At 43.3% G+C, this 16,812-nt stretch overlaps 1 protein-coding gene across 2 annotated transcripts in view; it reads left to right on the forward strand.

Moving 5' to 3' along the window:
* TGFB2 (transforming growth factor, beta 2) overlaps positions 1-16,812 on the forward strand; it is a 138,281-nt gene that overhangs the window by 21,718 nt on the left and 99,751 nt on the right. The window lies entirely within an intron of this gene.

Consider the following 16,812-nt stretch of genomic DNA (forward strand, 5'->3'; position numbering starts at 1 on the left):
AAGTAAAATAGAATTCGAACATGCTGAACAATCACAATTGTGCCCTTAATTTTCTATTCAGAGTTTAAAGGAGAAAAATCTATGAATAGCTTTGAAATAATATGATGACTTGATTGCACTATGTGAAAAAAGAAAAAAAATGGATTCTGGGTCTATGAGATATGTATTCTAATAGTTACAGGGTGATTGGAAATATTGATCTGCTGACTCCTGTGGGAGATGAAGAATATGACCTGAATGTCAAAGGTCCCTATGGTGGTAGATAGAAGGGTATGGACTATGTCTTCTCTATATCTATATTCTTATTCCTGGCACAAAGTAGTTGCCCAATTAATGTCTTTTAAAATATTTTGTTGTGTTTCAAGTGAAAAACTCACATGGCAAATTAGGTTCTCGTTTAACAATTTCTATACAAATTATTCAGTGCTATTGGTTATATTTGGTTTTCAAGATTTACATTTTAATTTTGTTTTACTATCTAAACCATTAAGGTAACTCTGGTAGCGTAGTGGTTACGAATCGGGCTGTGAACCGCAAGGTCAGCGGTTTGAAACTATCAGCTGTTCTGCGGGAGAAAGATGAGGCTTTCTGCTCCCGTAAAGATTTACAGCCTTGGAAACCCTGTACAGAGTTGCTATGAGTCGGAACCGATTCCACGGCACACAACAACAACAACAACATTGGTTATATTAATGAATGTTTCCAGAAATGAAGTAGAAGAAGGAGATTTTCTCTCCTTGGAGGTTTTGGAGGGAGGCCTATGGGAGAGTTATGCTAATGACATAAGTTTTGACTTTCATTTTGATATTTCTGTATTGCATGAGAAAATGAATTTTCATGGACCAGGAGCTCAGCTGACTGGACATGGGGGCATACCATTTGCTTAAACCACTTAGACCTGACTTTAGCATCGGTGCAAATTCTGTAGAGACAGTGCTCTGTGTTAAGAGGCACCAGAGATCTCCACCCCTTTATGATTTGGGACATTCAGTAATTCAGTCAGCATGTATTAAGTGCCTGCTGTATGCTGGGCAATGAGACCAGAAAGATGAATAGGACTTGGATGATTTTGACACTCAAGGAATTCAGTGGCCCAGGTTGTCCCTGCACCATGCTCTGGAAGAGCAGAAATGGAATAGTCTGATATTGCTTCATTCAGAATTTTTAAGGTCCTGATACGGTTTGGATTATATTGATTCTAACTGTGGGCAGGCTCCTTGATAGGGAATAAGGAAATGTTTTTAACTACCATAGTAGAAACCAGATTCACTTGATTATTTTGCTGTGCAGTTTGTTCGGTGGTATAATTCTTTCCTTCTATGTGGAAGACGTGGGTTCGATTACTGGCCACCACACCTCCTGTGCAGCTGCCACTGAAGGCTTGTGTGTTGCTACTATGCTGAATAGGCTTCAGTGGTACTTTCAGATGAAAATGGACTAGAAAGAAAGTCCTGGTGATCTGCTTCTAAAGATCAGCCAATTAAAACTGTGGATTAAAACAGTCCAATCTGCAACCAATCATGGGGATGGTGCAAAGCTAGGAGGTGGCATTTCTTTCCGTTGTGCACGGAACCAAGAGTTAACAACAACAGTAGCAGTTAACAACAATAGCAACAACCTTGATTCTTAGGATTTGGGACAGTTTATTTACAGTGGCCTGAATTGGGATTGAAGGAACCCTGGTGGAATTGTGGGTTAAGCATTGTGCTACTAACTGTGAGGTCTTCAGGTAAGCCCACCAGGAGCTCCCTGAGAGAAAGATGAGGCCACTCTGGTTCTGTAAAGATTTACAGCCTCAGAAACTACAAGGAACCAGTTCTAGTGTGTTCTATAGGGTCACTGTGAGTCATCGTTGACTCGATCGATGGCTGTGGGTTTTGTTTCTGAACTTGGATTAAGGACACCTGGCGCTGTACATCCGTTAAAGGGCTCACTGTTAACCGAAATGTCAGTTTTTCTGCTCCACCAGCCACTCTGATAGAGAAAAATGTAACTGTCCTTTGCTTCTGTAAAGATTGACAGACTTGGAAACTCCGTGGGGCAGTTCTACTCTGTCATAAGGGTTGCTATGAGTCAGCATCGACTCAGTGGCAATGGGTCTGATTTTGATTTTGAAACGGATTTCTTCAAAAAGGGTGGATCCTATTGAGAGTTGCTGTTGGTAAGTGCTATTGACTGGGTTCCGATGCACAGTGACCCTATGTAGGGTTTCTGAGGAGTGGCTGGTGGATTTGAACCACCAACCTTATGGTCTAGTGCTGATCCTACAGCTCCACACCAAGTTCCTTTTTGAGAGGAGGAGCCTACATTTATTTGAAGGTAGAAAGCCTCAAGGTAGCTGGAAGCTGCCTTATGAATAAAAATAGTGAAAGGATACAAGCTGTGTTTAAAAGGTTCCCTTTGGTGAGACTGATTATATTTGGTTTTCAAGCTTTACATTTTAATTTTATTTTACTATCTAAACCAAGAAATTATAAGTCTGCTCTTTTCCATTAACTCTCATTGGAAGGAAAAGCAAAGGGAATGGTTGAAGGAAAACATTAGTGAGTACCTCCTATGCCCTTGGTACTTAAGACACATCATCGTAATCCTCCTACCAATGTCAGGGAGGGCATGGAAGACAGTCCCCGTTTTTCAGGAAGTTGTGGAAGTTGTGGCTTGAGAGGTAAGCACCTTATCCCTGGTCACAGAGCTATGAGGCACAGAGCCACAAATCTGCATTCAGCTCTGGCCTGGATACTTTCTGCCATTAACCACAGAGACCCCAAATATTTCTTCCCTTCCTTTTGCTCTCATGTCCCATTAATTTGATAAATTTCTTACCTTCTACTTTGGATTAAGTTTCTTTTCATCATTTTCTCCCACAGTAACCAAGTTGAGAGACCTCTCCTGGTTCCTAGGATGGTTTTTCTCCTTAGAGTACTCCTTCTCACTTCGTTGCTTCAAGTTTTCCCTCTTTCTTTGGTCAAGAAACCTAGGAACCCCATTGTGCTCTTCAGTGGGACTGGGAAGATCCAAAGTATTTCTGTGAGTGTGGAAAGGGTGAGAGGATGCAGGGGGGTCTTGTAATCCCACCCAGCTTCCATGTCTATGTGAAAACTCCACAGATTCCTCTCAAGCCTTCCCTACCAAGCTGCTGAGCACTGGGGCTCTGCACTTTTTTTTTTGTCTCTGTTCTTAGAAATAGTAATTGAGTAAAAATGTAAGTGAATTTATGCCAGGAGGCAAGTGTCCAGGGCCAGAGTGGATTTCTCCATGCTGAGTGTGATTCTGAACACTCGTCGAGTCCGGCCAGTGCCAAGCAGCTCGAGGGCCATCCCTGTCACCTTGTGTGAACCGCTTCTCCATTCCAAGGAGATGTTGGGAGTGGCTGGAGAGAGAGAACACGGGGCCTGTGGCGCCTCATGCTGTCTCACTCTCTAACCTGGGTGTAGTTGACAAATACGTGTTCTGACGTTGATGATTGGACAGGCGACTCTGATGTTTCTTTCATAAACTTTAAATAAAAGATTCTGCAGCCTGAAACCATTCCTGTTTCCCACAGCCCATATGGCTGCAAAGTTATTTTTCTCTTTTCAGTTTACTATCCCCAACAGTATTGATTAAGATGAGGTAAGCCTGCATGGAGATTTGCCTAATAAGTTACAAAAATCCCAAGGACAGGCCATATAGACAGTCTCTCCGTGAATGAATGTAATGACAGACATGAAGGTGGTTTAAATTCTTTCAAGTCCTTATTCAACCAGAGACTTTTCAGTAACTCAATTAGATTTTAGAGATGGGGTTCCTTAAACATGTGCATTGGTATTTCCTGAGGTCTCAGACGAAGCAGATTGTCTGGTCTTGCATCAGACCTACAGACTCAGAATCTTGGGTTGAACAGACTGGCAAGTGTGCTCTTTGTAAACAAGTCCTGTAGGGGACTCTGAGCTTCATGAAAATTTGTAGCTGTTCAAAGCAGTGGATGGGTACGGTGGCCGCAGCAGTGGGCTCGCGTGTAATAATTGTGTGGATGGCACAGAACCAGGCAGTGTTTTGTTCTGTTGTGCTTATGTTGCTATGAGTCGGAGCAGACTCGACAGCACGTAACAACAACACACATCTCTGGTGGCACTACAGTTAAGCACTCAGCTACTCATCAGAAGGTTAGCAGTTTGAACCCACCAGCCACTCCTTGAGAGAAAAGATCGGGTGACCTGCTCCCAATAAGATTATTGTTGTTGTTGTTAATGCCGTTGAGTCGGTTCTGACCCATTGTTGTTATTAAGTGCCATCGGGTCAGTTCCAATTTATAGCAGCCCTCTATAGGATCTCCAAGAAGTAGCTGTTGGGTTTGAATCACCAGTCTTGTGGTTAGCAGCCCAGTGCTTATCCTACAGCACCACACCAGAGCTCCATTACAACTAGGGAACCTATGGGGCAGTTTAACTCTGTCGTATAGAGTTGTGGTTACGATTCGGGCTGCTAATCTCAAGATCAGCAGTTGGAAACTACCAGCTGTTCCGTGGGAGAAAGATGAGGTTTTCTGCTCCCATAAAGATTTACAGCCTTGGAAACCCTGTACAGGGTCACTATGAATCGGAACCGACTTGAAGGTACAACAACAACAACAAGTAGTTATGAGTCAGAATCAACACAACCAGGCAGTGGATGCTCGGATTAAGGATCAAGGAAGTCTGTTTGACTCAAAGTCAGTTTACCCAAGAGGAATTCACATCCAATTGTGTGACCTTCCACATCGGCAGCCCCGCGTCTACAACACAGTGTGTTTCACAATTTCACAAGTACGTGCAACCTCCAGGCAGACCTGTTATTAACAGTATCGCACACATGTTCCCTGCTCTCTGCTCACCACAGAGGAGGACACATGGGTGGTGGGTGGGTGCCTAGTTTGGAAGTTATAATGGAAGTGAATTCCTTCCTCTAAGTGTCTTTAACTGGGCAACCATGGAGTGGGAAGTTAATGTATAATGTTGAAGCTCTATGCATTATATAATGTGTAAGTTAATGTATAATGTATACTTGCCTAAGGCAATGTTTGGTCAAAGCTTGCTGACGTCATTGTGGCCTGAGCAAGTCCCTTTCTGAGGCATTCCATGGGGTAAGATCCTAGCCAACTATGGAATGTAAACACTACCATTCCAGCCAACCTCAGATTTGGGCAACTGAGTTTTTTTCTCTTTCCAAATGATAGTTTTCTCAACAAGTGGTATTAGAGCAGGTGAAAATCTGACCCAGTCATGAAAAAGCAAAAGTAATGATAAATTACTTGGTATTTTCTCTAAGCAACCCAGCATCTTCTGTTATTCTGGCGCTGTTTTGAACCAGCCAGTGTTTTAAATCTAACCGTACTGTATGAACCTTCTATAACTACAGAAATAGGAAGCTATTCATGTTTTCTGGAAGGAGAAGATTCACTCCTTCATGTCACTTTCTTCCTCTCTGAATTTGCTTGACTACCATCTTGATGAATTACAAAATAACAGGAAGACAATGTGGCCTTTGAAAGAAACTAAGTGTTTCTATAGGAGAAACACTTTGAATATGGATACTGGAGAATAAGGCAATGTGATTTGTATCAAGTCTTTCTTATACAAAGTTAATGCATTCGGAGAGGAGAGAGCACAATTGACCTTGTGTGTGTATCTCAGATACCATTGAATCAGCTCGGGTTCATAGCAGTCCTGAGTGTCTGATTAGAGCTGTGGTCTCTTAGGTCTCTGAGGGCTGATGTTTTTCCCCATTGAACTATTTAGAAAATAGCTAGTTCTCCTGTATGCTAGATACCACTAAGCAACCCACAATGACTACTGACATCTGAGAAAGGGTAGTTGGTAGTGTTAACCCATCTTCCCCATAAGCTATCAATGAAAAGATCACTGCGTTTACTATAAATACGGATGTAATTTTAAGAAAAATATCAAATGCATGCTAAAGCTTATGGGAAGACAAAGTTAAAGACAGGATTGTTGTTGTTAAGTGCTGTCAAGTTGGTTCAGACTCATACTGACCTTGTATGGGGTTTCCGAGGAGCGACTGGTAAGTGTGAACCACTCACCTTGCCATTCAAGCTGACTTTCAGGTCGAGTGCTCATCCTACAGCACCACACCAGGGCTCCAAGACACGATGTTATTGTTGTTCAGTGCTGTCGAGTCGGTTCAGACCCATAGTGACCCTGTATAGGGTTTCCGAGGAGCAGCTGGTGAGCTTGAACTGCTGACCTTGCAGTTCACATGGCTTTGCAGCCTGATGCATTAGCCCACAGCACCACACCAGGGCTCCAAGACACGATGTTGTTGTTGTTCAGTGCCGTCGAGTCGGTTCCAACGCATATTGACCATGTATAGAGTTTCTGAGGAGCAGCTGGTGAGCTTGAACTGCCAACCTTGCAGTTCAAATGGCTTTGCAATCTGATGCATTAACCCACAGTGCCACACCAAGACTCCCCAAGACAAGATAGGCTTATGGTATGCTAACCTTAAGGTTGGCAGTTTGAAACTACCAGCTGTTCCATGGGAGAAAGATGAGGCTTTCTGCTCCCGTAAAGATTTACAGCCTCAGAAACCATGTACAGGGTGGCTATGAGTCAGAACCGAATCCATGATACTTAACAACAACAACAGCAATATATTAGGCACCAATCTAGGCACTGTTGTTGTTGTTAAGTGCCACCAAGTTGGTTCTGACTCTCAGTGATCCTATGTCGGGTTTCTGAGGAGTGGCTGGTGGGTTTGTACCACTGACCTTGCAGTTAGCAGTTCAGTGCTCACCCTATAGCACCACCACCGTTGTTGGTAAGTGCTATCAAGTCAATTCTGTCTCATAGCAATGCTGTATACAGTTTCAAAGGAGCAGCTGGTGGGTTTGAACCTCTGGCCTTGTGGTTTGCAGTCCAGTGCTTATCCTATAGCCACCACTAGTATGTTTTTTGTGCCACTGAGTCAATTCTGACTTGTAGTGATTCCCTGTAGCAGAGTAGAACTAGCCATGGACTGCGATCTCTGCAGAGACTGACCATCAGTTCTTTCTCTCATGGTTAGATTTCAAGTACTTAACCATCACACCATGAAGGTTCCCTGGCACTAGTGATATCATCAGTGTAAAACACAACAGCAACACAAAAACCCCTTGCCCTTTAGGAGCTAACATTCTGGTAGGGGAAAATGAACAATTCATAATGAAAATGAAATAAGAATGTTAGAAGTTGACCAGTGTTACGGGGGAAGAATAGAACAGGGTCAGGAGGATGGTGGGGGATTGCACTTTCATACAAGCTGCCTGTTGTTGTTGTTAAGTACGGTGGAGTTGGTTCCGACTCATAGCGACTCTGTACAGGTTTTCTGAGGCTGTAAATCTTTACAGGAGCAGAATGCCTCATCTTTCTCCCACAGAACCACTGGGAGTTTTGAACTGCTGAACTTGAGGTTGGAAGCCTGGCTTGTTACCACTATGCTACCAGAAAGCTCCTAAGCTGGATGTAGTAGGCATCATTAAGAAGGTGACATTTCAGCCCAGACTTGAAGGAAGTGAGAGGGTCTCCTAGGACTGTCTGCAGGAAAGCTTTTCTGGCTGAGGGCAGAGCAAGTGCTCTTCCTAGTATGTTTAAGGATCATAAAAGGTTCAGCAAGTGATCCCTGGAGGCTTTTTGTAAGATCTGTGGCTCTTACTCTGAATCACATAAGGAGAAGGGAAGCTTAAGCTGAGGTGTAATGAGCCTTCAGCAAGGGTCTCTGTGGCTGCAAAGTGGCAAAGATAGAAGCCGCATGTTCAGTTAGGAGGTCCTTGTCATGCATTGGAATGCCACTTTGCAACTGCACGTCTACGTGAAACTGCACAGTGACAAGAATCCCAAACAGACCTGCCTGTGTTAAGTTCTTTCTGAGGCAAATCGTTTTGTTTCAGTGGGCTCTGTATATTGAATATGTTATTTTGTTTGATTGTTTTAAATGAATAGTTCTGAGTTACTGACAACTCAGTCCCCTCATTTCTGGAAAGACCTTCGTTTTGCACCCATTTGTATATGAAAATAACCCTTTGGCTCTTGCGTCTCATGCTGACAGATGTGGATGGCAGCTGTGGGAGTTGATACTTGCTGTGAGAACCTAGGCAGTATTGCCTAGTCACAACCCTCTTAAACTTGGTGACCAGGACACGTAGCACACCGGTGACCTTATCTTAGCCTAGGAGAATGATGAACTATGTCTCTCCATGTGAAATACAGAGCTGGTTGTAGAAGTGTGCAACAAATGGCACGCAGGCCATGTCTGACCACCTCCAACTTCACAAAGGGGAAGGTGGAGAATCACCAGCCCAAGGCCAATTCCTATGAGGCAGATATCAGACAAGCATCCACCCTACAACCTTCTTTACACTGTTCTGACACTAACCACCCCTTCCATGACACTGGGTTTGAGAATCCTTTGCAGTGGCCACACAGAACTCACATACAATACTCATGATTAGGGAGTTCATTAGGGAAGTTAACAAGGTATAATTCAAGATCACAAAGAACTCCAGGTAGGAACACCTCTTCTCAGCCAGGCCGCAGGCACACCTTGCTCTTATTCTTGGTCTCTCAGCTTGTCAGTCCCTTAGCCTCTGCCCAATGTGTATATCACGAGTGTTAAAGCTTCTTTAGCACTACTGATCAGTGCCCAAAGGGCACCCATTTCTCCAAACCAACCTCCTGCCTGAAGACACACAACTTTACTTGGCCCATAGTACAGGAAGCCTGATGTTCTGTCTCTCCATGCCCCTGTCTTGGCTGCCTCTGCCAATGCTGCTGCTTTTTGCAGGAATCTCAAGGTCCAAAGGATCTGCTCTGCTCTTATTTCTTGATGGTCCTGGGATCATCTGTTCCTTCTTCTGAGGTGGCTCATTTTAAGCATAACTGGATGGCAAAACTAGCCAATCTCTATGTTAGAGTCCTATTCACCCTATTTGCATGGTCCCACACAATCATTTGGTGGCATTTACAAGGTCATGGTAGAACCATAATTCACTGTACCACAGAGGGTCTTTTGAGTGTCCAGCTGTGCTTATTTAGCACATGAAATATAAGCGCCTTTGCGTAAACACCAAAGTAAGTTCAAAAGTCAGAAATTTCAAAACTTTGTTTCTTACCTTTTGCCACACATTTCTGTTGGACAACAGCTTGCTTTCTACTTATTATGTTTTGAACAACAATGTAGCTTTATGCTGTCATGTTGACTTTATCCCTTCATCTATCTGTATAACAAACAGCTATTAAGAATTTACTTTGTGCTGGGTTCTGTACTTGTTTTGGCTAAGTGCCATCAAGTTGGTTTTGACTCATAGCGACCCTGTCTGTATAGTCTCTAAGGAGTGGCTGGTAGGTTTGAGCTGCTTACCTTAAGGTTGGCAGTCCAGTGCTTATTCTACAGCGCCACACACTAAATGCTATACAGTGTTGTTCAGTGCAGTTGAGTCGATTCTGACTCATAGTGAGCTTGTATAGGGTTTCCAAGAAGCATCTAATGGGTTTGAACCACCAAGCTTGTGGTTAGCAGTTCAGTGTTTATCCTACAGAACCACTATACTAGTGATATATGGAAGGATATAACATAGACCCTAATTTCATTAGGAGACCAGGTTGACCAAAGTAAGCTAAAACAAAACAAAGAGCCAACACCATGCAATTGATTATACACATCTGGCTGGCTGAGTGGTCATAAGAATGTCCTGATGTGTCCTGGGAGAGGTGATATTTGCTGTTTGAAAGATGTCCTTTGAGATTATATTTCAACTGAGATCAGAAACAGGAAGCTGTTCATATTTGTGGGAGGAAGAGAATTGTTGTTTTCTTCTTTTGTTAACTGCTTGATGAATCACGAAATAAGAGGAACACTCAATGTGACCTTTAAAAGCACTGATTTATTTCTACAGGAGAAATGCTTTGAATACAAAGACTAGAGACTAGGGCAATGTAGTATAGAAAGTTGATATTTTCAGAGACACTCACTATGTATATTGAAGATGCCCTTGAGTCAATTCCAACTCACGGTAACCCACGTGTTCAGAGTCTAGTTGTGGTACCTAGGGTTTTCAGTTACTCACTTTTTGGAAGCAGATTGCCACGCCTTTAATTTAGGTGGATTCAAACCTCCAACCTTTTGGTTAGCATGTTGTTATTGATAAGTGCCGTCGAGTCGGTTCCGACTCATAGTGACCCTGAAGAGAGTTTCCGAGGCTGTAAATCTTTATGGGGGCAGAAAGCCTCATCTTTCTCCTGTGGAGCAGCTGGTAGTTTCGAATTGCTCACCTTGCGGTTTGCAGCCCGATTCATAACCACTACGTAATCACTACGCTACCAAAGCTTCTTTTTCATTAGCATACATCTGTGCAATGATACTGTTGTGAGGTAATGATACTCTGGAATGTGGCATTATTTTTCAAGGTCACAGTCACTATCTGGAACCCTGGTAGTGTAGCGCATGTGTGGGGTTACTAACTGCAAGGTCAGCAGTTTGAATTTACCAAATGCTTCATGGGAGCAAGATAAGGTGTTCTGCTCCCATAAAGATTTACAACCATGACGAACATGGCACCAGGATTGGAAGAAGGCTCATTAATATCCTGCAATATGCAGATGATTCAATGTTGCTTGCTGAAAGTGAAGAGGACTTAAAATACCACAGCCTTTCATTGTAAAGACAAAAACCATCACCACTGGACCAATAAATGTTGTTGTTGTTGTCAGGTGCCATCGAGTCGGAACCGACTCATAGCGACCCCATGCACAGCATGGGGTCGCTATGAGTGTGGGCCAACCTCACTACCGCTGCCACACTTGAGTCCATCAATGATGCCACCTGGCTGATCCATCTCGTTGGGGGTCTTCCTCTTTTTCTCTGACCCTCCACCCTACCCAGCATGACATCCTTCTCCAACGATTGTTTCCTCTGGACAATATGTCCAAAGTAGGAGAGACGAAGCTTAGCCATCCTGGCCTCCAAGGAGCACTCTGGCTGCACTTCTTCCAAAACAGATCTCTTGGTTCTTTTGGCAGTCCACGGCACTTTCAGTATTCTCCTCCAACACCACAACTCAAAGGCATCAATTCTTCTATGATCTTCCTTATTCACTGTCCAGCTTTCACATCCATATGAGGCTATTGAAAACACAATGGCCTGGGTCAGGCGCACCTTAGTCTTCAAGCTGACATCTCTGCTCTTCAATACTTTAAAAAGTTCCTGTGCAGCAGATTTGCCCAGTGCAATACGTCGTCTGATCTCTTGACTGCTACTTTCGCGAGTGTTGATAGTTGATCCAAGAAGAATGAAGTCCTTGACAACTTCAATCTTTTCTCCATTGATAAGAATGTTGTTTATTGGTCCAGTGGTGAGGATTTTTGTTTTCTTGACATTGAGATGTAATCCATATCGAAGGCAGTGCTCTTTAATCTTCATAAGTAAATGTTTCAAGTCCTCTTCACTTGAAATAACATCATGATAAATGGAAAAAGGATTGAAGTTACCAAAGACTTCATTTTTCTTGGTTCCAATTCATGGAAGCAGCAGACAAGAAATCAAACGATGAGAGCACTGAGCAAATCTGCTGCACAAGTCCTCTTTAAAGTGTTGAAGAGCAAAGATGTCAAGTTTGAGGACTAAGGTGCACCTGACCCAAGCCATGGTATTTTCAGTAACCTCAAATGCATGTGAAAGTTCAACAGTGAAGAAAGAAAACCATAGAAGCATTGATGCATTTGAGTTATGGTGTTGGAGGATAATATTAAAAGGACCATGGACTGCCAGCAAAACAAACAAAATCTGTGTTGGAAGAAGTCCAGCCAAAATGCTCCTTAGAAGCCAAAGTGGCCAGACTTCGTCTCTCACACTTTGGACATACTATCAGGAGGAGTCAGTCCCTGGAGAAGGACATCATGCTTGGTAAAGTGGAGGGTCAGTGAAAAAGAGGGCAAGCTTCAATGGTACAGTGGTAGCAGCAATGGGCACAGACATCGCAACAATTGTGAGGTTGGTGCAGGATCACACAATATTTCCTCCTGTTGTTCATAAGTACACTATGAGTTGGAACCAACTCAACAACACCTAACAACAACACCAACATGAATTGGAACCAACTAGACATCACAGCAATAGCAGCAGTCAGTATCTGCCAATCTGAAAGGCGTACTCCAGAATTTTCTCTCCCTTTTCTCATATTACATGTCTTACATGGGTTGATTGTCGCTCTGCTCAATGGAGTCTTCATTTCAGAACCCAGGCGGAAGGGCCAGGTGCTAAGTGGGGCATGTTGGTCTCATGGCAAGTGAGAAAGAAAGTAGCAGAACCATGAGTTGAGTCTTAGTTGCTTCCACTCAATTCACATGCCAAGCTTGATTTGAAGGGATCAGGAATGTGTTCCAGTGCAGAGGGACAGCCAACATTTGAACAAATGACGCAGTCTGCTACAACGTAGTTGAAGGAGTTGGGGAAGAGAAAGATTTCACCCATGGTGAACGCTTTCTATATTATGGGTGTGACACGATTTCATGCACACTGTTGCTTTGTCTGTGGAATCATGAGGAGCTTTATAATGGATACTTACTGAGTAATTAGTAGGTTGCCTTTATAAGACAGACGTAAATGTTATTTCTCTCCATATTATATATGGCTTGCTCCTCCAATTGAGACAAGTTTATGTGGTGTAAGAGGAGCATTTGGAAGTACCAGGCTTCTGAAACAAGTCCTGATGTGTTATGTGAAGTTTATGTTTATGAGAACAACTCTGAAACTCAGGCATCTTTCAATAATATGTGGTGACGTCCCTTTGCCTTAGGGTCCCAGGTTACCACCACAGTCCTGACATGCCCAGCAGTGGCTGGTAATTGTTGTCCACTTTAAGGAAGGGTGCAGGCTGTGCTTCCATGAGAGTAGAGTTCTGTAGCTGCTTCACTGTTTGCTTGAGGGAGCATGACTTTGCTGTTGGTTATTTCTGTTGTGTGAGTTCCATGCCAAGTTAAACATCATGCACCTTGTAGTTCCCTAGAATCTTGTCTAACCTGAACATGGGCTCCTGACAGTGGCCCAGCAGGTAGTTGCTTTAGACGCATGCTCCCAGCTACACACTGGAGAGTAACTCAACCTAGCATGGGACATCTCCGGTGTGACCTTCAATCGAGTGATAGCCGTTGACTGTGACCGTCTCTGAGCATTTTAGGTGGCTTAGTGCTTGCGAGTTCATAAATAATCTTCTCCACAGCCTATTCTTAGTAGCAGCAGATGCTGAGATTTTTTTACCCTAATCGCGGGGTCAGCAGTAGGAAGGAGAAGAAAAAAATGAAAGCATTGTTTTGTACATGGCTCGCCATCTGTATTTCTGAATTGCCCTGTTGTATGTATGATGCAACTACTGGAGCTGTTTTGCTGAATATGAACTTTGTCCACTGACTGGAGTCTAAATTGGTTTTGGATCCTTCTGAAATATAAATGGTCAGACCATATTTTTCCAATATTCACTTGGCCTATGTGTTTGCTCTCAAGTGGAGGTGACTCGTATGTGTTCATATCTACAGCAGGGGACACGTCTCTCTTTTCCTGATCAGGGTTGCTTGTTTTTTCACACTGCTACTGACCTCAGCCCAGGGTCCGTATTGAGGAGAGCAGGAAGGCGGCTCCCAGTGGAACTGCAGCCCCAGTGACTTCAAGGACCATTTAATACCAGGAGCCAGTTGTGGCTGAGTCCGTCCTGACTCTTGTCCACCTCATGTATGTCAGGGTACAACTGTGCATCGTAGGAGCTTCAATGGCTGATGTTTTCTGGAAGTATCTTGACAGGACTTTCTTCTGAAATACTTCTGAGTAGATTTGGACCTCCAGCCTCTGGTTAGCAGCAACTGTGTTAGCTGCTTTTACCCACCTAGGGACTCCTGCAAGGATCATTTAATTTAGTGTTATTATTAGGATGAGAACGAATTATTTCTCAGAGACTAAACAGGTGAAGCACCAAGAAGACCAAACTTCCTAGATATATATACTAGGTACTGTGGCAGGGACTTGGAGTTGACCTTCAGATATTAAAGGGCTCTGATCCTTTATTTGGGGCCTTTACTGAGTCCTGTGTGGTGCTGTTGGATAAGCACTGGATTGTTAACTGCAATGTCGGCAGTTCAAAACCACCAGACTCCTCAGCAACACTATACAGGGTCACTATGAACCAGAACCAACTCAATGGCACTTAACAACAACAACTGCTAAGTGGGGAGTTCTGGTGTGATGCTGTAGGGTAAGCACTGAACTTCTAATTCTAAGGTCAGTGGTTCAGAACCACCAACCACTCCTCAGAAAGCTTATACAGGGTCACTATGAGTCGTAACAGACTCCATGGCAGTTAACAACTGCTTAATAACTGTAAGAAAGGTGTGAGGTTCGAGCTCACCAACAGATCTGCTTTGGAAAGATGAGGCTTTCTGCTTCTATGAAGTTTTACAGCCTCGGAAACCCTATACAGGGTCATTATGAGTTGGAACTGATTTGACAACACCCAACAAAAACTGTTAAGGGAGTCCCTGGGTAGTTAATGCACTCTGCTACTAATATAAAGGTTGGAGGGATGAGTTTGCCCAGAGGTACCTTGGAAGAACAGTCTGGTGATCTACTTCCCAAAGTGGAAAACCCTATGGAGTACAGTTCTGCTGTGATGCACGGGGGGTTGCCACGAGTTGAAACGATGCACTAGCAACTGTTGTTTTGTTGTTTTGTTCTATTTTTTTCTCTGTTAAGACTGGGTAGCTCAATGTAGAGGTTCTCAACTTCACTCTACATCATAATAATGACCTGGGGAACATACCCATGTTGGGGTCCACCTCCAGAAAATCTGATTCAGATGGTCTAGGATGGAACTTAGCGTCTTTAGCTTGAAAAAGCTTCCCAGGTTATTGCAGTATGCAGCCAGAGTTAAAGACCTCTGTTTGTGGGTGGGGTGGGGGTGAGGGGAACCTACATAACTTTTGATAAAAATACCTAGGTCTGTCTAGCTAGTCATGTTATGATGTGAGTGAATTTATGCATGAAGAAAATAAATATATTAGGGTAAAGTGTTGACACATGCTTTGAGAATAATCATAATAATTATACAATCATTAGCCATTGAATATTTAACAGTAGACGCTGTGCTAATTTCCACATTAGCACTATAAGATGAACACTATGCTTAATCTCAGTTTTAAAGATACAGAACTGAGGCTTACAGATATCACATAAGCTCCCCACAGTCATACAGCCAGGACTTGAATTTGGTCTCAGTCCAAAGTTACTCCTATTAATCACTCTTCTAAGAACCCTGGTGTGGCACCATGGCTAATGTGCTGGACTGCAGTCAGTTTGGACTGTGCAAGGTAGGTGTTTCAAGCTCACCAGCTCCTCCTCAGAAACACATTAAAGTTTCGGAACTGGCTCGATGGCACGTAACAACAACAAGATGACCAAAAAGGAGAAACCACTGAGTGAGAATTAATACGAATTGGAGAAGCTTTTTTTTTGTTTCTAGTAAAGGAAAGAGATTTACTTAGATGTCTTTTATCTTTTTTTTAAATCCAAGATTTCTCTACCAAACACAGGCGTTAGTACCCCATGGCTTGGACACTGCATTGGAGTGGGCTTGGCTAACACCATCCTCTGTGTTCTCCTGGTATGAACCCTGGATTGGATGCATCCTGACTGTTCTCTCTTGCCCAAGTTGGATAATAATTGTTGTTGTAGGGTGCCGTCAAGTTTGTTCCGACCCACAGCGACCCTGTATAGGGTTTCCAAACATCAGCTGGTGACTTTGAACCACTGACCTAAAGGTTCTAACCGACTTTGCAGTCCAGTGCATTAAGCCCATAGTGCCACACCAGGACTCCGATTAACAATTAGCGTGTGCAATATTAAATCCCGATGTCTTTTATTTTTTTCCTTGACCATTAGAAGATCAAAATGACACCAGCTTCTATGAATGGGCCCAAACAAAAACACACAGCCATTGAGTCAATTCTAACTCATAGCGACCCTATATAGGGTTTCCGAGGCTGTAAATCTCCACGGCAGCAGAAAGCCTCCTCTTTCTGCCATGGAACGGCTAGCTGGTAGACTCACACTTGACCTTGTGGTTAGCAGCCCAAGACAGAACCCACTATTACCAGGGCTCCTTAAATTTAATAGCCAGTTCCTAGCAAACCTATACATATGAGAGAATGTTGCAGATTGAAATACCAAATAAATATTTATTAAATGGTAGAGGAAATGAGCTGTGCCAATATAGATGTAAAATACAAATGTAGAAAACAAAGCCACTGCCATCGAGTTGATTCCAACTCATAGCAACCCTATGACAGAATAGAACTGCTCAGTAGAGTTTCCTAGACTATAAACCTGTACTGGAAGAGATAGCCTCATCTGTTTCCCTCAGAGCAGCTGTTAGAGGTGTGGATTGTTAGCTTTGCAATTAGCAGTCCAGTGCTCCTGTAATCGATACATTGTTGTTGTTGTTAAGTGCTGTTGAGTTGGTTCCTACTTACAGCAACCTGTATAGAGTTTCCGAGGAGTGGCTAGTGGTTTTGAACAGCCAACCTTAAAATGAAAAGTCCAGTGCTGATCCTACAGCACCACAGCAGAACTCCATGTAATAGATATGTTGTTGGCAAGTGCCGTTGAATTGGTTCTGACTCATTGTTGTTTGTTGTTAGGTGCCATTGAGTTGGCACCGACTCATAGCTACCTTATGCACAGCAGAACGAAACACTGCCCAATCCTGGGCCAACCTCACTACTGTTGCCACGCTTGAGTCCATCGATGCTGCCACTTGGC

This window comes from Chrysochloris asiatica, unplaced genomic scaffold (assembly GCF_000296735.1).
Source record: "Chrysochloris asiatica unplaced genomic scaffold, ChrAsi1.0 scaffold00133, whole genome shotgun sequence".
Taxonomy (NCBI): domain Eukaryota; kingdom Metazoa; phylum Chordata; class Mammalia; order Afrosoricida; family Chrysochloridae; genus Chrysochloris; species Chrysochloris asiatica.